Below are 23,867 nucleotides of genomic sequence, written 5' to 3'. Positions count from 1 at the left end.
TCTGGATCAGCATCTAATGAACCGCCTTCAATTACCCCTTCCTCCACTATTTGCCCTCTACAGTTAACTTGAGAACACGATCAAGTACCTCTGCCTTACACTTCCTATGGACCCTTGGGCCCTCAGAAGGTTTAACTAACTTTACCATGAACACACAAAATCCCAGAGAGCTGTCCAGGGACACAGCAACAATCTAAAAAGGACAAAATTATAACACCACTCTCGTTTTAAACTTAACAGGCTTAAATTATTTTCTGTTGAGTATGATCTCTCAAAATTTTGGGACATGAGCATGATTTCTAAAAATGCTAATAATGTGCTTCATGCACAAATAGTGAGAAATTGTAATTTCCCACCATGAAAGGATTACGTCAAGGAGACATGACCAGCAACAGGCAGCAGTTTGACATTGAAATAACACAGTAGAGACTAGATGTGTAGAAGTTGTGAAAATGTTACGTGTTTTGCATAAGTTTCACCTTTTCTTACCCTATGCTTTACCCAAAGGTGCCAATTTTGTGGGAGCCCATGGTTAACTGTGAGCACTCATAGGGAACTCACACTGTGGGGAAAACTATAACTTCATCCAATGGTGACAAATAGAGGAATGGATGCTGTCGAAGCAGCAAGTTTTAAATGTAAGCCACACTTGTGTCCATCACAATATACAAGTCCTTTGATGCTGCATCAAATGTACTTTCTGCTGAATGGCATTACTATTTTCTTGTTTAAAGACAATCTAATGTACCACAATGAACACATGGCTGTGTGTGTGTGTGTGTGTGTGTGTGTTTTAATTCTATTGGTGTATTAAGGCTGAATGCATACTTGGTGAAATCCACAAAATTTGATGAGTGTCTCATTTTGTTTGGTATTTATATTATTTACTATGTGGTAGATCGGACTGGTTGGTCAACCATTCTTATATGGTCGATAAACTCCATTTGACCACACTACAGTTCAGCTGGAATTTATCATATTCTATCTACCATAGGTGCATCCAAGAGCAAACTTCTGCAGCGTTTGTTTGGATTTCAGCTGTGTCGATCTCCTCCACTCTCCTGGTTGTTTTAATGGGTGTAAGTAGGTATCTTCATTTGAATAAAGATGGCATTTAGAAACTTAATACAGCCTATAAAGCTCTGATTAGTTGATTGTTTCTCTAGCCTCCATATTTGGGAACAACACCCGACTGATTTGAACTGCTGCCAAATCCTTGATGCAGGAGGTGATTCAGAGGTCTGAAACCTGACTAGTTTGGAATTTGGCACCTGTGGTTTTACCAAAATGTCTAAGTTGCCTAAACACAACACGTTAGCATTTCCATTCCAAACACTTTTTCAATTTTAGAACTGTGGGTAAAAATGGGCAATGCAAGTCAAAAGTGAGAAGTTTTTCTATTTGACATCAGCAGCCTGGAATCAAGGACTTGTCTAATGTGTCTTGGAACTACTTTGATTTTAGAATTTTAGGTATTTCCAATCAAAATTTCAGTCTGTGCAGCAGTTACATTTCAAAATGCATTAATACGTAGTGGAACTCAATGTTACATTTTTTGCACTGCCGCCATTGTTGTGTCCCTCAGGACATTATATGTGGTCAGCTAACCTTTGAAACTCTGGGGAGCTCTAGTCCCATCAAGCAGCTGTCCCTGTAGAGGTTAGATAACAGATGATTTCATAACCTCCCATGTTCCTCCAATAATGTGGCAAATCTTAACCCTCACAGAATCTTTATTAGTCCGTCTGTTGGTTTCACACCACTGAAGATGTGACCTTGATTGTCATGGCTGTCCAGAAATGGTTCGGAATCATTTTCCTGCACATTCTGACCGGCCCAAAGTGCCCGCCGTCCTTCCTCAAATCCATTTGTTCTCGTGGAATGTAATTATTGCTGCATCTCAGAAATCAATTCTCCTTACCTTAGGTTAGATATGACTCAAATACACACACACACACACACACACACACACTAGTTTTTCATCACTTTGGGGGACATTACATAGACTTACATTCATTTTCTGGAGACTTACTCTAACCATACCAACCATTACTGCCTAACCCCAACCTTTACCCTAACCTAAACCTAACCTTAACCCAAGTTTTCACCCTAAAATGTAATGATTTCTGTTCAAGGGACTTGCATTTTGTCCCCATAAGGAAGGTAAGTCACCACATTGTGACTTTGCGAACAGATTTATGTCCCCACAAAGTGAGTAATACATGGACACACACACACACACACACACACACACACACACACACACACACACACTTTTTGGAGACATTACATAGACTTACATTCATTCCCTGGAGATTTAGTCTAACCATAACCATAACCACTACTTGCAGATGGGTCACATGTCCATATGTTTGCTAATCTAAGTGCAACTGCTAATTTCTTATTTCAGATTTTTATTCTCCAGTTCTTTGTGTTAGGGCAAACTGCAATTATATCATTGTATTATACAGAAATTGCTACCATGAAAACTGTTTCAGCTATATCTTTCAGCACTTTTGTTATTCAGATTAACAGTGATGTTCACAGTACATTGATAGTTAAATACTGATAGATGGCTATTTGTAGTAGCTATGATACAAAATCTAGGCCTGTTATAGTTGGGTATAATTTAAATCTGTAACTGAGCAACAGTGTAATTACTGCTGATACTACCCTACATCATTAACATCAGCAGAGAATCACCAAACAGCAGATGTACTCATTGACGCTAAGTGAAAACAAATTTCATTTTCTGGTTTTGTTTGCAACTTTGACGTTTACCCAACTTTTCCAATGCATAGCTAATACAAAGAAAGTAAGTCAACACATGCTCCAATACTTTTCATTCAGCAAATAGCATTCTGGGCTACTGAGGAAAATTTGGCAACAAGCATGAACAACAGATGGGTCATTATTAACACCAAGCTGTTTGTAGTAAAACATGGTCTTGAACATTCAGAGATGTGGTCTTCCATGAGAACAACCAAGGATGAAGTTTGCCTTCTCCCTTTGACCTGGATCTCACGGTATGTTATGGCCAGAAACAATGTTCAGTATCCGTGAACATGCACAGTTCTCTTCCAAATATCGACAAGCAGCATCAGCACCAGTACTGGTGTTCCACCTGACCAATTCTGGGCCTTCAAATCACTCAGCTACAAAAGCAAATGCTGTTTTTTAATTGAATTCACAGATCCATTCTTATAATTTCTGTATACAAGTGTAACTGATAACTACAAGTGATATTATACAACAAGTTCTATTACCTTAGAAACGGCAGAATGCTATCACATGACGATTATTCTTCTGACATTTCCTGATCTAACACCTGCAATATATTGTTGAGAGCTATTTGTGATATTCTTTGTTTTACTGTCAACCAATCCCATGAAAAGACTAAAATCAACCATGAATGTTTCCTACAAACAGATATTGACTGTGTAGTCAAAGCCTGAAAAGTTATTCCTCTGAGCCATAAATTATATAAAACATCCAAACGAGCCACCCCGTTGCACTCAGTGACATATTCCTTTATTATTATAGACATGGGCACTGGAGTTTATTTTCAGTCAGTTTCATATACAACACCTTGCTGCTGCAAATAGCCCTTAACCAATACACTATTTACTCCTACAATTACCAGCTGCTTTAGGCAATTACTGAACCTTTTGAAAAATATGAAAGAATATATATCAGTGACCCATCAAGAATTACCTCTTCAGTTGGAGCCAATGGGTTGAGACCACTGTGACGGCCACAGGGCTGCAGCACAGGATCCTCCTCCTCCTCACAACTGAGAAGACAGAAAACAATATCGTGGCTGTGGTAACTTTCCACAATTGTAAAATCTTGTCATACTGGACTTCTGCATTTAATACCATTATCTCACCGGCACCTGAGTAGATAAGTTGCATTGTTTTAACAAAGTGCTGTTTTTGGTCTGAATGGCTGAAAAAGTCCATTTAACTTACGCAACTGAGGCAAACTTATTTTACTTTCAGGAAAGGATGCCTTCAGGGTTATTAGAAACCAACATTGATTGTTGGTAGAATACATAATATATCTTTTCAAATGCTGTCCTTAATTCCTACATTTTCTCTACTTAAAGTGTCACTGAACACCAGACTGCTGCCTTGGTTGAATGTTTGGGTGTGTGGTCAGAAGTGTGTTCTGTTGAACCTGTCACTTTTAAAAATTAGCCATTCTATCAATATATCCCTTTAACATGGATATTCTGCTCTGCTAGTATATCTTTAACCTCCAACCTCTCACTCTTTCTTCATTAGCATATAAGGTATTATGATTGTTAGAGCACATGGAAATTAAACATCTAATTTTGGGTTAATTAATGGAATTAGTGTATGAGGAACATGAGGTTATTAATGTGCTAATTTAATCCTGTCAATTATATGGGATTATTTATTTATTTAATTTTTTTTTAATTTTATTTTTTTTATTTTTTTGAGTGCCATAGTAAGACAGACAAAGACAGGGAGAGGGAGAGAGGGGTAGTGAAGTGGAAAATGCAGTGTCAGCCTCGCAGTGTTTCAATCAGTGGATCTGAGGACTTGTCTCTGGAATGCTTGATAATAAACTAATTATGATAAAGTCAGACACCTGTTTCAGTCTCTACATTTCACCGTGTCCCCAATGCAAGAAAGATTCAAGTATCTCTGTCTTATTCAGACATTTTGAATATGGTTTGAGTTGATATAGTATACTGGATATTCATATTGACAGAAAACAGTGACACTTCAAAAACCCATGTAAACAACTACAAAGTGATCATCTGTTTAGCACATTTTTAGCCTTTTGTTTTTTAGTCTGATTGAAGTGTTACAGCACATTCAGGGGAAGTCAGGTTTGAATACTTTATTTGAAAACTAAGCAGTGACAGTGGAGTGAAAACATGCAGCAGAAATCGATTGGACAGATTAGTGATTTGGCTGATGCCTTTCCATAGTCCAGTCGGTATGATTAGTGGTTTAAAGTCACATCTTTCAAAGCAGATTCAGTGAAATTAGAGAAGGTTCCAGCAAATGTAGACAAGATTAATGGATTCTCTACTTCAGCAATATCTATATGTCTCTTTCTCTTTTATTATTCTACCATGCTGCATTCATCTTTCGCTGCCTGCTGCATTCAAGCACACTATCTTCTTAATGCAATCTGGCTTTTTATTTTCGGTCAGTTGTCATTACTCAGAGTGGACGTGTTCCTGCTCTCGATGCCGAATGAGGAAACTTTACAGAAGCATGGTCAACTCTGTCTTAGTGACTGTCTCTCTTTAGTTTGCCATGCCAACTCATTGCATCCTGTATTGTTAACACCCATGTTGATGGTACATCGCAGCATACTGGTGTGTTACCGCTTCCTAGTGATCAATGAAATAGTTTGAAACACTGAGCAGGACTATGTATTACATCATCAACAAGCACACCTGTGCATACACTGCTAGAAGTCAAACACTGTACAGTTACTGCTAATTCAAAGCAATCACTGCTGCTGTTTCACATAAAAAGCTTATCAATGGCGAATTACATGGATGGTTTCATTGTGAAGCAACCACAGGAAATGCATTGTTTTTGTCACCAACTTTTACTGGTGCTACATCATGTACTCAAATGACTATGCCAGAAGAAACAATGTGCAGTGCACTGGTTATATATAGAGCTGCAGGTGGCAGCGTCTTACTGTGGTTCAAGGGAACAAGCACACCTCAATCACATCATCAAGATCAAACAACACCTCTTATTATGCCTTCCCCTCGGATGGAATCCACTCTCCCCATAAGCCCATCACAAAATCTGACTGTGGTTGCTCATGGCATGGCACTGTGTAAGTGTTCCCAACCCTGTTATTGACCTGAGACTTGAGATCCACTGCAATTCTCATTTGTCAGTCTTTCACATTTTAAGGTGTGTCTGCTGACTTTCATTTCCTTTGTTTCCCCTCAGCACCATGTGAAACACATCACAGAGCTGTTTGTCTATGCACATACATTGCTAAAACTGAGTAAAGAAATGCTGTTGGAGATCAGCACTGCCACATACTCACTTTTAGCACAGTATCCTTACTTTCTCTGTTACAGAAAGCAGTTTTCAAACACAGTTGATGGCAGCAGTGTCTGGCATACCTCTTTGCACCTACGAGCTTGTCTTAATCCTGCGGATTCCGCTGTAATGACAATGAAGCACCTCTCTGCAGCAGGTGAAGTCCTGTGTTTTCGGATCTGTTTTCCCCACAGAGTCCCACAGCAGCGCTCATTTAGCAGCCTGATGCATTGTAATTAAAGAGTATCGTTGGATAGAATTACCGGTGCCCGGTTAATTCCTGCATTCTGTTGTCTTTTGGAGAGACTGCTAATGAGTCTATTAGTCTCCTGTGAGGGACGGGGTGGCATGGGGTGGAGGGATAAGGATACACCAGATGTTTGTTGACATGGAGTGAAGTGAGTAAGTGAGTTTTTATTTGTATGCATGTCTGGGGTGTTTGGGCAAATGTGTATGCAGTCACTGTCACGTTCAAAGACAGTACGTTTTTTTAGCCCATTATAATATCTTGTAGACTTTCAAGCTGCAGTTGGAGAGGGTGACACAGAATCTCTCAGTGCCTTCAAGTGGCCAAATGTTAAAGACAGAGCTCTTGAGCAATTTCCAAAAAAACAAACAGGAGACACAACATTTAATTTTATTTTAAAGCAGAATTAATTGATTTTTTTTTTTTTTTTTTTTTTTTTGGCCACTCTAGAGCAGCTCATTTGTAGTAATTGTCAAATACCCTGTATGTACATGCATATTTGGCCAATAAAGTTCAACATCTAAAGACACCTCACTTTATTTTAATTTATTTTTTAAGTCCCTGAGCCTGTGCAGTAATTAGATGGAAACATGTTGCTGCATCAAAATTCAGAATAAGCAGATATTTACAAAAATCAATGAGGTTGATGAGGTGAAACATTAAATATATTGTCTTGTCAACTGAGTATATTTCAAAAGGGATGAAAAATCTTGACATTGTTTTATTTTATGTTTTACACCATGTCTCAACTCTTTTGCAATCAGGGTTGCAACTGAAAAGCAGATAAAGCAGCATTAAGTGCTTTCATAGGCCACTTGGGAGCAGTGGATCATGCTGAAAAAAACTGATGTGTGCGTGTTGTGGCTGGAAACAAGGCTGATATGAATGCGTTTGCTGGATGGAAAAAACAAAACAATGAGATGAAAGGTGCAAAAAACCTTTACAGACTTGAGGAAAATTGCAGAGCTGACAACTTTTACCTTAAAGTCATTTGACCCATTGTAATATAAAAATAATTAGTGCAGCTTTAAAGGTTTAGCTGTAACACAAAAATGTTCAGTTTCATGAGCCACAGACACCAGTGAAATTGAGAAGTCAGCCAGAGTCTTCTCAGCAACAAAGGCAAACTTGTTGCTGCTCATTTCTCTTGATTTTACCTCATGCTGAATAAATATGAAGTCATCATTCAGTTCCATTTGACTGCACTCATTTTCGAATCTCATTTCACACTTTCATGTCAAAACAGATGCTGAGAATAATGCCAAATCTATTCAGTAACCTGTGATTTCTCTCCAACAAGTCTGTAATATTAAGGCATAAACAGCCACCCTTCACTGCTATTGTAAAAACAAAGCAGTGAAAAAAGCATTATAGCATTATGGGATGTATGCTACATTGTGAAAGCGTGGTGTCAGCCCATTGTTGTGATGGGCATTGATTGAAGTGAAAAGCCAGAGCCATTATTCAAAGCCATCCAGCACTCAATTAACACTCAATTTGCATTATGGCAGAACTCTACTGCCGCCCCTTGATTAATACGTCTCCTTCTCCCTTGCCAGTCAATCATGAATCATCCTCTCTGCCACAGGACAACGTTACACACCCCTGCTGAGAGAAAGAGGGAAGGAGGGAGGGATGAGGGAAAGGGAAGAAAATGTTTAGGAAGAATAGGACAGGAAGTGGAGGAGTGAAGTCTGTGCTGACAGAGGAAGATGAGAGGACTCAAAAGAAGAAGAGGTGGAGAAAGACGGGGGAGGGAAGGCTGGCAGGAATGACAGAGGGAAGGAGAAATAATGACAGAAAGGGATACGGCGGGGGAAAGAAGTAAAATATGATAGAGATAAGACTGGATATGGGGGCAATGGGAGTCTATTGAGGGGTGGGGGGATGGATGGAAACCATGAAAGATGGACATAAGAGAATCAAAAGAAATAGGGGAAAGGCAGGAGGCAAGGAGGATGATGGAGGAGAAGGCATGACTAAAGAGAGGGGGAGATCATGGATACTGAATATAAAACACCGAAGTGAGGGAGTGAAGACAACACTAGATAGAATGTCTGAAGCGTGGTATTCTGCTGAAAAATGGGGGTTTATGCCCATCGTGTTTGAAGTATGTTGCTGCCCCAAGTGAATGAGTTCAAAAAACTCGGGGTCTCATTCACAAGTGAGTGTAAGAAGGAGCAGGAGATTAAGATGCGAATTAGTGCAGTGTCAGCAGTAATGCTTGCATATTACCAGACTGGAGAAGGCGCTGAGCCTCAAGGGAAAGCTCTTGATTTACCAGTCAATCTGTATTCCAACCCTCACCTATGATCATGGGGTAGCAACCAAATGAGATGACAGGATGGCTTGGCTGGAGAAATGGTGAGGAGCTAAGACATGAAAGGAGTTCGGGGTAGAACTGATGCTGGGTTTCGTTTGAATTTTATCGATTCCAGTTTTGCTTATTGATTCCAGTGGTTAGTCAGTCATCTGATTTGGATGCCCACTGAACACCTCCCTTTGGAGGTATTCTGCTTACGTTGTACTGGGAGGTCACCCTTCAGTAAACTCAGAACATGCTGGGGGTATTCAAAACCCAATCAGGCCTAGGCGTGCCTCCAGAAGACGTATAGGAAATGGCTGAAAAAGAAGGATGTCAGCTCTACTTAGCCTGCTGCGACTGAGTCTCAGACAGGCAGCATGAACTGTGTAGACGAATGGTTTAATAATAAGATCCTTAAAACCGGATGGGCTACAACAGTGCTGCAGGCAGTAATTGTAAATAAAAATAAAAATGATGGACCACTGCTCAAACACTGGACTACTTTCAATAACAAATAAATAACAATAACAATGTTTTCGACATCCAAAGATTTTCAAAAATGTATGATGATGATGATGATTGCAACCACAGTACACAAAAACAACTCTGCAAGGAAGTCTTTTTTTTTTTTTTTTGCATCCAAGTAGTTTCAGTTCTTCAAACACAAAGCATAAAAAAAAAAAAAAAAAAAAAAAACAGATTTGTGCTATTAATCATTATTAGTATTACTGGGTATGTTAAAATACTGTCAGCACTTGGAGGTGCTATTTCCCAGTGTATGTGCATCAGCAATGCGTAAATATAAATAACCTTGCTTTACTTGCCACTACAAAACCATCCAAAACTCCTGTGATGAAATAAATATTCAGGAAATTCATTTGGTGTTTCAATTATATTGAATCTAGTCAATTAGAGAGCAAAGAGACAGACACAGGAAAGCACTTAAAAGCCCTCCAACCAAATTACATTTGCAACTAGAAGGGCACTCATAGAGTGCAGTCCTCCACCAAGGCCAATAGTCCACTCTTCTACGATATGCAAATCTGCAAGCACAACCAATATGTATGTCTGGATAGGTCCAAAACTATTCCAATTTCACATTTGGATGTGAGTAAGAGTATTAGTATTAGTTTGACAAAAAAAGTTTTGTTGTAACTGTATCGCTTCTCACTGTACCCAAGTGCTCCGTAACAACGCTTTCTGCTTGAAGTTTGAGCAACTATTGGCTATCCCAGAGGAGTACTAGTACCTGTGAAGTTGGAATATGGGGGTCACTGTATTCCTACAACTTGCTTTCTTCTGTCACAACTGAATATTACTACTATCAACTGGATTTTAAGATGTATTTATTCCGACAAGGCCAAATGACTTTTCCCGCAATATTAATTAAATGAAAAGTAATTTCTGCATCTGCCTCATAATTCGGATCCACTCCAAAATTAAAATGGGTTTTTCTAAAGAAAATCAGGCCAATGCTTTTTTCCATAGGCCTGCTGACAAACAGACAAACAAACCAAACACACAATCACCAGCAGAGGTAATTTAAGGTAGCTATCTAGCTTTATTCTTTTTTCTTTTTTTTCCTCTTTTCCGAGTAGGTGAGATAAGCAATGATGAGATGAGATGAGCAATTTATATGCAGCAAAGTCCTCACTTCTATGAACAATACCCTTCTCTTTACTCTATTAAACACTACTGCAGTGTAACATAACAGGAACTGTAACTGTACTGACTTTCAAATCTATGAATCACATCACTTCTAAGTGGACTCCGATGCAGTTTGATTGTGCTCTGAAAGTTGACAGACGAACAACAGTCCTTTACTATAGTTAATATGTGATTTGAGCATGAACTCAAATGCTTAACCACTATTAAATCCATCTGCAGTCCGTTGTGCTTGTATCCTACTTTGTTAACTTTCGCAGTTCACACATGTGTGCCCTTTCCCAGAGAACAGGATTTGAACACACTATAGCACACGGCCAATTAAACTACACACCATGTTAAGTAATTTGATATACAGCATTACCCACATTTGAATTATATTTTTCCACCATGATTATCATGTACATGTAATGATCACATCCCTATGGTGGTGTTAGTGATGTACCCATATTCTCTTGATAAGGATGCTAGATTTTCAGAAAGGGATTTTATCCTTTTCAGAGACTGTACTACAACTGTTCCTTTCTCAAGACTATCAGTGAGAAGAATGGAATCAGATTTCCATGTCACTGCTATGCATTTCCTGACTGCACATAAAGCAATTTCCATAAATGTCATTTGGGAATTAGTTGAAGATCTGCTGACACTTGTGAAATTCCCCAGTATGCAAAGTTCAGGATCTAATACCAAGGTAACTCCTATGTTCTTGGTCAAGGCATTGCAGAAGTCACACCAAAATGACCTCACCTTTATGTGAAGCCAGGTACAGTGAACAAAGGAGCCGACCTCTATACAGCATCTGAAGCACATTTCTGGCAATTCAGGTTTGATTTATGTAATTTCTGTGGGGTGAGGTACAGTTGATGGAGGAAATTATAGAGAACTGTCTGTACAGAGCATTAATAATAGCTGACAAACTGTCTTGACATAAACCTGAACAGAGCTGTCTGTGCTCTGGATTTGTGCAAACCTGGCTTTGGAGTACATTTTCAAAATAAATTTGTATACATTTCCCTCATCATCAGAAAACACAGGTAAAGGCATTCCATAGCCCAGGTTGGTTCTAAAGAGAAAGAACTTAACTGAAGATATTAAAGGAACATGTTGTTGGACAAGTCGTGTTCCTCTTCAATTGTTCACAGGCCATGAGAAGTCCTTTTTGAAATCAGTCTTCCAAATGTCGAATCCTTTTTTGGTGCCAAGTCTCCAGTATTTTGTTATTTGGAGTCATGGGAATGAATTTTTGTTTCAGAGCCGTTTTTGTTTTTCAGTCCAAGAATTCTATCAGTCTAACACCATATTTTAATCAAATGGTTAAAAATAGGATTTTCCACCCTGTATGATAGTTATGCATTTATTTTAATACCTTTTACCTTTTCTTTAGGGGGGATGCAATCCAACAGATGGGATGCAGTTGGAGTCCAAAAAAAAAATAAAGAAATAAATAGCATTTGAGCTGCCAAAAAGTACTTTTTAAAACTGGGTAGTTGATGGCTTCCTAATCTACAATCTCGCGTCAGTTTTTCCATAGATACCTTGGGTCCATACAAGTCCATATAAACTGTGTAAAAGGTTTGTTGAGGGCTTGAAAAAAAGTATGAGGTAGTGGAATGGGTAAAGACTTAAAAAGATATTGTAAACTCTGTAGCATTCTTACACAGTGAACTCTGCCAATTAGAGTAATGGGCAAACTATTATTATTACTATTACTATTATTACTATTATTAAGGTCATTATCTACAGTTTTTCCACGATATTTCACACCATTGAGAAGCCACTTGAATCAGCTTGTTTGTTAAAACTGAAATAAAAACCTGTTGGTGGAATTATTTCTTCTTTTTTTCCCCCCAATTCACCTTTTATCCTGCAATAACATCATAAGCGTTCAGAAGAACCTGTAATTCAGTGAGGGAGTTAACATGGTCTGTTGACTATAAAATTGTATCATCAGCCAGGAGATTAATTTTATGATTAATCTGATCTATGTTGTAACCCTTAATATCAGGATCATACCTAATTGCTTTGGCTAGGGGCTCAACAACCAAGACGAAGAGTCCTGGAGACAACAGGCAGCCCTGTCAACTCGATCTGTTCAAGGCAAACAGTGTTGAGATCTGTACATTAGTGTTAATTTGGCCAAGGGTTCATGACCAAGGGTTTTTATTCAACCAATAAACAACTGGCCAAACCCAAATTTGGCCAAAACGTTCAATAAATATGGCCGTTCCAACCTGTTAAAGGCATTTTTCTTAGATTTTGTTAGGTGGATAATATTTAAAAGCCTACATAGAATTTTAGGTGAAGTTTAAAAATAAAGCCTATGTTTGTATTTATTCATTTTGGAAAAGTGGCCAAGGCTGTTAGCATGGGTTTCAGACAGTGTTTCCCAACCACTGTGCCGCGGCACATAAGTGTGCCGTGAGAAATCATCAGGTGTGCCGTGGAAGATTATCCAATTTCACCTGAGTGAAATTAAATTTTAGAGCACCACTCAGGTGAAATCTTCCTGTGTGTCTTTCTTCAATTCCTGCAAGAATAGCAGCTTTGTGTTCAACTAAACAGGCCCAGATTTCAGACTACATTTTCATTATATTTCAATAAATATACTTTTTGTGACATTTTTGTTCGGTGGTGTGTCTTGTGATTTTTCTATTGAAAAATATGTGCCACGGCTCAAAAAGGTTGGGACACTGGTCTAAGAGATCACTGATTCAGATTCATCACGATTCAGGGAGAGTTTGAATTTTAGATGCTAAATTAATTACATCCATGATGACACTTTATTTGAAGGGGTGTACATGGGATTGATATGAAAGTGTCATAACAATGGCTCCTGGCACCCTGAGGCTGAGTCAGCTATTGTTGATAGGAGCAATATCTGCATGGCTAACCAAGCCATCTGCATGGCCAGCCAAGCTAACTAGCTAATGGTAGCTACAGTTAGCTTGCTTAGGCAGCAAGTAAAGCTATCTGACCATCATGAAACTCCTTAAATTACCTCTGTAGTGCAACTCCCTGTTGTTAATCCGTCCTCTTTCTGTCATGGAGGCCATGTTTTGGAGGCCAAGACTGCTGAGCCCAGCACAATTACCAGTTGTTACAGCTATCTTTCTTTAGCAACAAGCAAAGCTACTATCTGTCCATCGGGACACTTTGTATATCAGCTTGGTAAAATTAATGCAATCCCTGCCACAATTAGAGTGGTCTCATGACAGGCAATGTCAAAACCAGCCACACATAACAGCTCAATCTTGTTAACACATGAAGCTGAATAGTTTCTTAAGTTTGACAATGAGGCCTGTTATGGCATGTGTATGACGCAGTCTTGGTTAAAGTTGTCCTAACAAAGACATCTGAACAAACAACAATATGTGACCAAGTGACACTTAATGAGAACAGTCAAACTGTTATAATGGGGCCAGAAAAAACAGGAAGTGAACCCAAAATGCAGACCAAACAAAAAGGCAGGGCGGAAGCAGTTCAAATAATTTATCTACACAATAAGGCAACCAGGGACTTACCAGTAGGTGAAGCAGGTGAGAGTCAAACCCAGGCAAGATGTAAACAAGCAAAAATGCAATGAAAGAAAGGAATGGAGTCCAATAGTCAAAAACAAAAGCAAGGCCTACGGGAACAACAAGGCATAGATCCAACAAACAGGTAATCCAGGAGAATACTCTTTCAACGTGACCGGAAACAGGAACGCCACAAACAAGAAGACCCAACAAGGACAAAGGGATGCACACTGACTTATATCGACAGGGGAGGAGAAAAAATTAGACACAGGTGAATCAGACAATCACACGGGAGGGAAAACACAAGAAGTAAAGTTCAATGTGATACATGAGGTAAAATTTCAAAATAAAACAGGAAATAGCGCAACTAAACAGCCCAGAAAATGACATAAACAGTCATTAAAGGTCCTTTGTGTTCATGACATGTGTCATGTTCATGGGTATGATGGTGCCATATCCTCTCCTGCTGAATTATTAGATTGTAATCATGCCAAGGCCTTTACAATTTCAGATTCTTCTTATGTTTTTGGCAAATTTCTGCAGTTCCGTAGTGGACTGAAATCCATCAATCTTTATCATCTGGCAATTCATAAAATACATATAAATGTGTATAAAGTTGTTTAAATGTGTCATTAATTTCTCTCGGTTTATATGAGATGGAACCCATCTAAGTTTGAATTAGGTTAATTGTCCTTGAGCTTTCTGCTGCTCTCAGTTACAAGGGCAAAATGTTGTGTGCCTTCTCTCCCAGTTCAGAATATCTATGTTTAGTTCTTAGAATGGCTTTTCAATTTGATGTGTTTAGTGTATTATATTTGAGCCTTTTTTTTTTCTTTTTTTTTTTTTCTTTTTTTTTTTACCAGCAATTGGTAACATTCCTCTGAAACTGCTCTCCTGTTGGAACTCCTTTACCAATTTCATGATTTGCTTCCAGTTCTTCTATTTGTGACATCATTTCTTTTTGATACCATTTGTATGAAAGATTTTTTGTGGTCGCCTCCTACAACATACAACAAGTTATGCGAACAACAAGTTCGCATAACTATTACACTCAAAGTGAGCGGCTATTTCAATTTATTATTATTATTATTAATTTATTTTAATAATTCATTTTATTTCCAATCATGAGAATACATGCTAAGGTATAAGCAAGTGTTAGAATATATATTATAATAGTATCTATTTCACACCAGTGCCCATACCAACCCCATTTTTTCATCTAGGCAAACCCTCCTGTTTTATGTTGAGCATTTCATCTGAAGTATGTGAGAAAACAGCCTTATATGTCAAGCTCAGCAGTGGGGAGACGATCTACCTGACAACAAATTAATGAAAATGTCACTGACTTATACCTCCATCTCTGTGTTTCATAAACGCTCCACTGAGCATATTAACATACTGGACAAGATGCTTTCACTCTTCTCCCTAACTGCCCTCATTCATGTCCTCTGCAGTAACCTCCCTTCATTCTTCTTTCTCCTCCTCTAATCTTGTGCATGCATGTCCGTTCTCACAGTCTGAACCCTGCACGCTTGTTTGATTAAAAGTAAAACAGGGCGTGTACAAGGCTTTGAATGATCTTTTACTTTATCTTGACATAACAGAGCCATGGCCCTGTGAAGCCAGGGACAGGGGGTTAATGGGAGCCATGACAGCCAAAGCCATTCCATCAGCAGTGGTAGTCTGCCGAAAAGGTCAACCTCCAGTCCACATAGCCAACCAAACGGAAATGTCAGAGTTTGGCGAGGAGAAAGTAAGGAAAGGCCTTTTGTTTGAAGTAAGGTGAATGTATATTTCATATCTGCGCTGAGTTCAAGTCAAATTATTAGTGACAATATTTTTACAAAATCACACAAACAAACAAAATTGGTCACATGGAGGTTCACTTGCTAAGCAATGGCCCCAAACCTATTCTGTTTGAAAAGGAAATGGAATGGAAATGCCACTCAACTTGCTGTGCAGTCATGATGTAGGCACCACAATCCACAGTCAGAGGAAGAATGTACTCCAAATTTCCTCTGTTGTCTTTGAAAAGTTGGCTTCTGGTGTGAAGACACACACAAATTCTTGTTTCCCAACTGATGTGACTGCAATTTACTATGATGTATAATGTACTATGATAACTGAGAGGCCATCACACAAATGAAGAAACTGCTGTCAATGCAAATCATGAAACCAATTTACCAATACATACTCACTATATAGAAAGAGACCACAAATAGTCCAGGTTGTACACTACACAACTGCAGCAAGTCACAATATAACAAAATTTCCAGAGGATGCTAAAAACTTGATGACACCTTTGCAGAGAGTATTCCTAATACAGCTAATCATCATTGATGTTGGAAAATATACTGTATATATTTTGGTATTAGCATTCTGATTGCATGACTCCAATTTTATGGGACAAATACCACTAAACACGCCATTGTGGTTGCAGTTTTATTATTTTGCTGTATTTTAAATCTAAACCTCATTCTAAAAATATCAGGAACACTTTTACATGTTGTTGTTTCTAATATTTGATATCTTTCTGATGTATTCTGCCAATCTGTACGCAAAGACTAGTTTCCAGTACAGTAAACAATAAAGTTGAACTGTACTGCATTGTGCTGTATTTACATCTAGCATATTAATGCTAAGTTGTGTCAGCAACCATTGTTGTGTTCTAACTTCTGTTTATAATGCAGTGAATTCAGGGTTTATTTTGACCAAACCAGAGTTGGTGATGGTTGGAACAGTAAATGGCGAACAAAGGTGGAGAGTTTTATTTGGTTTCTTTTGAATTTGAATGAAGTGTGTTTTCAATTATAATTAATGTTTCTGTACATGGAGTCTGATGGCTTTGGTGAGACCAATACAACAGCCGTTTCTGGTTAAACAAAAAGTATCTTACTATTTAACAAAAAGCTCTGTCTCCGTAAGAATCCTTGCCATAATGTTGTCAGACACTTAGAAAAGCAATGTGACTGTCAGTGGCAAAAACAAGCACTTTTAGTGGACATACATCGATGGTGCACAAACGCCTGGAGGGATTACATTGCATCCTGTTTTGTGGCTGCAGGCTGCAGCAGTTTGTTCAATACTGCACAAATTTCAAAAGTCATTTAGACCCAAAAACATGGCAAAACAGGATCCATTTTGAAAAAAAATATCAGTTGCCCTTTAAAGTAGGGTTTTAGCTTGTGTTTCTCAATTTGTTTGTGTTTTGTTTGTAATAATTATGATGAATGAAGAAGTGGTGAGAGGAATTCCACATTAACTTTTTTTTTTTTTTCTCGCTACAAAGTCTCAAAAATGTTTTGAAACAGCTTCATCCAAGGTTGGAGTCAGTGTTAAGTTTAGAAGTTAGTTAATGTGTTTCTGTTCATATTTTGCTCTGCCTATCCATTTAGCTCATTAAATGTTACCTTCAATGTTACCTCCCTCCACTTCCCTCCATCCTCGTTTGTGAACAACTGAGCCTAATATATTTACAAAAATCAGTGAAGTTGATGAAGTAAAGCATTAAATATTTTGTCTTTATACTGTTTTCAAATGAGTGTATGTCAAAAAGGATTGCCTGATTATCGCCTTCTATTTTATCTATGTTTTACACAACATCCCAAATTTTTGGAATCAAAGTTGTATCCAGACTTTTCTGACACATGTAGCCATTTTCTTTTTGATGTTCAGTCTGACTTGTTTGTACTTAACGAAAATCAGAAAAAGCTCTGTTTGTGTCTAATACATCTCCTCAAGTGTACTTCACTACCGAATATATTGAATGCAGTTTTTGTCTTAAAAATAAAAAATGTGCACTTGTTAGCATTCTAGACATTCACCCTTAAAATAGCTTAGCTTTCAGACCATAGAATTCCTGAGTTGTTTCTGCGTTACTGCTATACCAATAAGAGCTGCTTTTTTTTTTTTTTTTTTTAAATAAGACAAAACTGTGAATATTCAGGATTTGCTTTGAGACAACTGTGTTGTTTGTTTCTCCTGGGTCTCCTCGGTTGCATGTTAGCTCAATTGAACATTTTAAGTTTGAAGGTGTACTAGTGCTGTAATAAAGGCCAGGTGTCTCTCTGTCTGACACCCAATGCCACCTGGGATACACTTCAATCGCCTGCAAAAGTGAGCTTCTGTTTACAGTTAAACAAGCTAATGCATGCAGCAGGCACTGTCAGAAACGTGGGTCTGAGTGTGGTAATGGTATTTACTGTTGCTCTCCCTGAATTTTAACAGATATAAAAGGAAACGTTGCATCATAATCCTGTGGTGGGTATACTGGACTGTAGAGTAGCTTGTAGATGCAGTGAAACCAGTTGGGATTACCAGAAAGGTTCAAAGCTTTCACACTCTCAGAGAAAGAAAAGAAATAATGTTGAATGCAGGCTTCCTGCTGTATGAGTGTCTCTCTTCAGACGAGTCCTCTTTCTCCCTATTCTCCCTCCATTAGGTCTTTCCCTGGTCATCTCACCACACCAATGTCCATTTCCTACATTTGCTGAGTCATGAAAATTTCATTGGCCCGTATCTATCCTCAAGGATGCATTTGGGTGGAAGACCCAGGGGATGTCAGCAACTGCAACTGTGATTGCCTGGAACTCAGACAGACAGACAATTGGACGAATAGATGCTTTGCTGTTTCGAATGTCTAAACTTAGCATCATGCCTGTCCAGGGACACTGCAGGCAAACGCAAAAAGCCTGCAACCCATTAGCCTGGAGGAGCTGCGGATCCATCAAGAAAGCCCGGTAGCAGCTTGGAGCACCTGTGAAATATAGCCTTTGATCCTTAACAATGTCCTTAATAGTGTTTGTCTAAAAACACCTTTGTCTCTAAGGATAATAGATTTACCAATAGCCCACTTTACAGTGCAGGCAGCTATGGATCTCTCTCTTAGAGAGTGATTTCTCTGGCAATCAGAACATTTAATCAGAGTTCAAGAAGCCGCAGAGGCTGTCCTCTGATTCTGTTAATTGCTTTCAACTTGCAGTTCTCTCCCCTCAATGGAAATTTCCAATTTAGAACATTTCATTTTATTTTATTTTACTCCCTCAGTTCTCATTCTGCAGAGCAGCGAGCCGTTCTGTTCTGCACAGCAGCTAAATTGCAAGCATTAATCATTTCAGAGTCGTTATCAGCATTTTAAAGGTGAAAATCCAAACAAATTGTTTTTCATTTGGCCTGAGCTTAATAGGACTGTTTTCTTGTAATTTGTAGGCTTGGAGCATTTAACACAAACAATTAAGTGTAAATTGGTAAGTGTGCTTATCTGTTCCCAGTCTACATATTAAATCTTTAATGAAGAATCACCTCAAATCAAGGAGGTGTAAAATCTAAGCAATAGGCTAGATATCACTTAATTTATTGTGATAAATTATATATCAGATTGATAAATACTCTGGGAGATAGGATGCTAAATACTTATCCATTTTCTAATATGTCCAAAGGTTACTCATAGTATTGTAAATGCACCACTCAAAAAAACTGTAACCAACCAACATCTTTGACATTTCTTGTGACCTCATGAGTCAAATCACACACCTGCCTACCAACACCACACACGTTATTTTCATATTAGAATGAATTACACACTTGATAGCCTCAGTAGATAGATTTAATGTAATAATAATAATAATAATAATAATAATAATAATAATAATAATGGTGACTTTAATGAAAAATCAATGCTTCTATATAAGTTAAAGCCAAGTATGTTTATTTAGGATTTCAGGTATGTCAACAACTATGTATTTTTTTCCCATTGACCAATACACCTTCACTTAGACAGGAAGTAGTAACTGCTTCAACTCACATATTTGTCATTCTTCAATGTTCAGAGAGAGTGCTAAGCTCTGCCACATGAATAAATTTGGTGACTGTGCTCTCCTTACCTGACAGGAAGGCTATGCTTGGTGTTTTCCTTTAAGTTAAGAATCACTAACAGTCACTTAATTTCTCTCAGCATTCAAATGAGCAGTGGCAGCTGTGTGTAGATGCCCCACCACCTGTTGGCCATGCCTATCAGCAGTATGTAAGCAGTAGTTGGAGAAGAACTCAGTGACTGTGACGCCCAAATGTGAGGGACACAGTTGGCTACCTCCTGTGTCTACACTCTGTGACCACTCACCAAATGGCATGGCGCTGAGTGGAAGAGATACGGTGTGTGTCTGTGTGTGTGTGAGAGAGTGTTTGCGTACATGTGTGTGACATGGCACAGAGCTGAATAGATTGTGCGTGACCATGGTGCCTGCGGAGCAAAACTGACAGAGATTAAAAATGAGTGGACCACTGCCACCAAACCACCAACGCAGCAAAACGCACACAAACAAACACACACACACACACACACACACACACACACACACACACACACACACACATCTATCCATACTCTATGTTGACAGGCCAAGGAAGTGTTCTGAAACCATAATCCTTTCTTGTAGTTGTCTTGTCCGCTGTTTGCGTGGAAAATTGTAATGTCAGAAAAGGCCCAAACATGTTCTAGAGGACTCCTAATAGGACGGATTTGGTCATTCTGCTGCCAAATCAGCCTGAGGGCTTATCAAGAAGAGAGATAGAAAAGAAGAGAGCAGAGAGAGAAACAGGCCTTTCTGATGTACATGCTCCCTAACAAGAAGCAGCGAAAACATGGCAGCCTCTAACTTCCTGACTAAACCTTATGTGATTGTTTTGTGTGTATGAGAGCATGTGTTTAGACATTTATAAGCATCTGTGTGAGTATTTGTGTATCTGTGTGTGTGTGTGTGTGTGTGTGTGTGTGTGTGTGTGTACAGAGACAAACAGCTAAAGTCAGTGTCCCAGCAACCAAAAGAGTGCTGCTGGGAAGGAATCTTATTTCTCTCATTTTTCCATAATTCCATTGATCTCATGAGCAGTTTAAGTCAATTTCTTTCTGAAGCTAACCTTATTTTCAAATTCATGACCGCTCCATTTCAGAAATGCTACAAAATGATGATGAAAAAGTGACATAAATATATTTTGCCTCCGATTTCTTCCCCTCTCACCCCATCTCTTACTTCTTCACCTTCCAATATTTTATCTGGGATGCAGGAATATTCAGTGGCACCTTTTTTCACTGTGCTGTGACATTGTACTTTTTTGTACTGTACTTTAGATAGTAGAAAATCTAAATAGCTAAAATGTCAGAAGAATTGCCCTGACTAGTGAAAATTTTAAAAAAGCCTGAAGAAAAAAGCTCTCAGAGGACTGCAGGAACAGCATATCATTGCTGGAAGGATTTTAACATCACAGTGTTTCAGGTTATGGCAAGCTTAACCCAGCAGATGATAGTAGGCTGATTTTGTAATTGCATTGATGTAGATGTAGGTTACCACAGTATTTAAATCATGGGAGCTGAGTCACTCATGATATTGTTAAGGAAATGTGTGCGTTATGAGCTAGTGGATGCATGGAGATCTTTAATTAGAAGATGCCCCAGGATGAACCCTTGGGGAACTCCATGTGTCATTTGTGTTTGTTCAGATGTGTAATAACCAAATGAAACAAAGCAATCACTATCTTGCCAAAAGGATTGTATTTTGGTAATATTGACTGTAGCTATTTTCCCAAACAAATTAACACAAGTAACTGAGGCGCTGAGTTACCAACTGAGGCAGTTTCTGCAATACTCTCAACAAAAAATTTAACAAAAGAAAAAAGGAAATCAAGGTCCACTTAATGGCTTTTCACAGTGCCTTCAGCAACCTCTCCCGACCTTCATAAGCAGACTGAGGTTGCTTTGTTGTCACAGAACATTCACAGAGAGTCCATCTGGAATAAAATTTGGGGAAAATAGCAGATATCTGACATTTTTATAGCTATAATTTTGTCAAATGGGAATTGAACAACAAAGGAGTAAATCCTCACACATCAGAATTTAAATAAGCTGCATCTTAATCCAGTGTCACCGTGAACACAGTATAAAAGCACAGGTGTTTCAGACGAAGTAAATATAATAAACATGGACAGTAAATTACAGGAACTGTAAGTTAATTCATTAAATCAAATGATTTTGATTGAAGCCACAGATAAGCATGAAGAGCAGTAAACTTTTTAGAACCTGAATGAAATTGGTACACAGTTTGATGCAGGGTAATGCCATCCTAAACTCCGTTTCACACCCTTGCAGTTTGTCCCCACCTTGATATGCAAACACAGAGTTTCACCAGACCTCTGCAGCAGACGGGGACCACGGTGATGACTAGAAAAGCTGCTATATAGTTCACATCTCCGAGAAATGTCACAGCTAATGGAGACAGACCAGCAGTGGAAGGGAAATTAAAAGCAGCAATTGAGAGGTACTTGAATGGCCAACATGCAGTACTGTGTCCCTGGGGGCTTTTAGACTCTCACAGAGCAGGAGACAGATGACTTTGAAGGTAAGCGTGGATCCATCCACTTCCAGCAGGGCTAAATCACTGTGTCCTGTCAGTTTGATGACACCACATGGTGGGCCCATAATGTGTCCCATATGGCTGCTGTGTGGTGGATATGCATGCTGTACTTAAGCAAACGCACCCCATGCTCTATTCTTATCAAGTTACAATGCATATGCTCATATTTGAATATTTGGCAAATCTTGCTATTTCAGTATGCAGCATGCTCCATGGTAAATTCTCTTCATGCTGCTACTGTGTTTTACACTCAAGGTTGCAATTTTCATTTGATTTAAATCTTTATTTTTTCTAAAAAAAAAAAAAAAAAGTGCTTTTCTCCCAGCGGCTGCATGTTATACAGTTGCACATTTACAGTGGAAGCTGGTCACAAGCTGTCTGTGTTCTACAACTGTTTTATGGGAAAATATAAGCACTTGGAGAGCAGAGACCTCTAATCAATAGATGACATGCAAATGTGGCAGTGCAGCCAATATATACTGTATGTCTGGACATATTTCCAAAAGACAAATTCCCATTTGGATGTAAGTAAGAGTATAGTTTGTTGCATAATATGTGTGCATTTATGTTTCTATGACCATACCTTAGTTTGTGTTACGGCTACACTTGTTGCGATGTTGCAATTAACACTGGTTCTCCCATGAAAACACTGTGCTTGACTGCTCCTCAGCAACTGTTTTCAGTAAGAAGTTTGAGTCACCACGTGTGCCAGCGACTCCAGAGCGTTAGTGACTGATTGTGGACTGTGATAGCGAGTAATTTTATTTCAGTTCCTGAATTTTACTACCATCTACTGGATTTTAAGATGCACGACATTACCTCCGCAAAGGCCAAATGTCCGATCTCGCAATGTTAATGAAAGCGAAAAATAATTTGTGTATCAGCTCTTTGATTTGTACCACTCCAAAATGTTATGGGTTCTACCTTGCTTCACCCTTTTATCAAGTTTCACGAAAATTGGGCCAGTAGTTTGATATAATCCTGCTGAAAACAGACAAACCAACAAACCAGAACCTGGAGCAAATAACTAAGAGGAGAAAATGTAAACAACGAGTGAGTCACTCATATTGAATGGAAATGACCAGCCGACAGTTTTCGGTGGGTCAAGCAAAGGTAAAGTTAGCTTTGAACAAGGTTTGAACAGCACTGTACTGCATCCATTCCCCCCCCCCCCCATTCATTCCAAGACATAAGGGCAATGACTTTTTTTTTTACCACTTTTTTACTTTTCTGCTTTTACTGAAGTTGTTACATCAGCACTCCCACACATCACAATTTCAAAATTCACCCCTGAGCATCTGTATCCAAAGATGTATACATAATCATCCAGAGATTGTTACATCAGAGCCTCAGAGCTGACAGCAGAGTTCAGTCAGTACACATACAGTATGGCTTCACCACCACACTACACGTGCTGCTCATTAATCGATGGTGAAATGTCTCACTCCCTCCCACTGATTACATCTACTGAGTTAATGAGCCCCACACTGAACATCCTCCCTCCCTCACTATATATCTCTATGTCTCATAAAGGCACTCTTCAGTTTCAGTTGAAGTGGCACTGATCCCACTTTAGGAAAATATTAGAGACTTTCTTTTCCAGAAACACCGTGGTTATTCATCATGTCAGTGGGAGGACAGTCTACCAATTATCAGAAACTACTGTTCCAGCACAGT

At 38.8% G+C, this 23,867-nt stretch overlaps 1 protein-coding gene across 5 annotated transcripts in view; it reads right to left on the bottom strand.

Annotated features, from left to right (window-relative positions):
- Window positions 1–23,867, bottom strand: part of naaladl2 (N-acetylated alpha-linked acidic dipeptidase like 2) — a 518,168-nt gene that overhangs the window by 355,108 nt on the left and 139,193 nt on the right. For 3 of the 5 annotated variants that reach the window (XM_076723158.1, XM_076723166.1, XM_076723175.1), the window contains one exon: window positions 3,715–3,793. The exons of the other annotated variants lie outside the window; for them this stretch is intronic. The gene's annotated coding sequence lies outside the window, so the exon portion shown is untranslated. The remainder of the gene's footprint in view (window positions 1–3,714; window positions 3,794–23,867) is intronic. 5 annotated transcript variants of the gene reach the window in all.

Source organism: Chaetodon auriga, chromosome 3 (assembly GCF_051107435.1).
Source record: "Chaetodon auriga isolate fChaAug3 chromosome 3, fChaAug3.hap1, whole genome shotgun sequence".
NCBI classification, from domain to species: domain Eukaryota; kingdom Metazoa; phylum Chordata; class Actinopteri; order Chaetodontiformes; family Chaetodontidae; genus Chaetodon; species Chaetodon auriga.
Note: the sequence above shows the minus strand (reverse complement) of the source record. Positions and strands in the feature narration are given on the sequence as shown.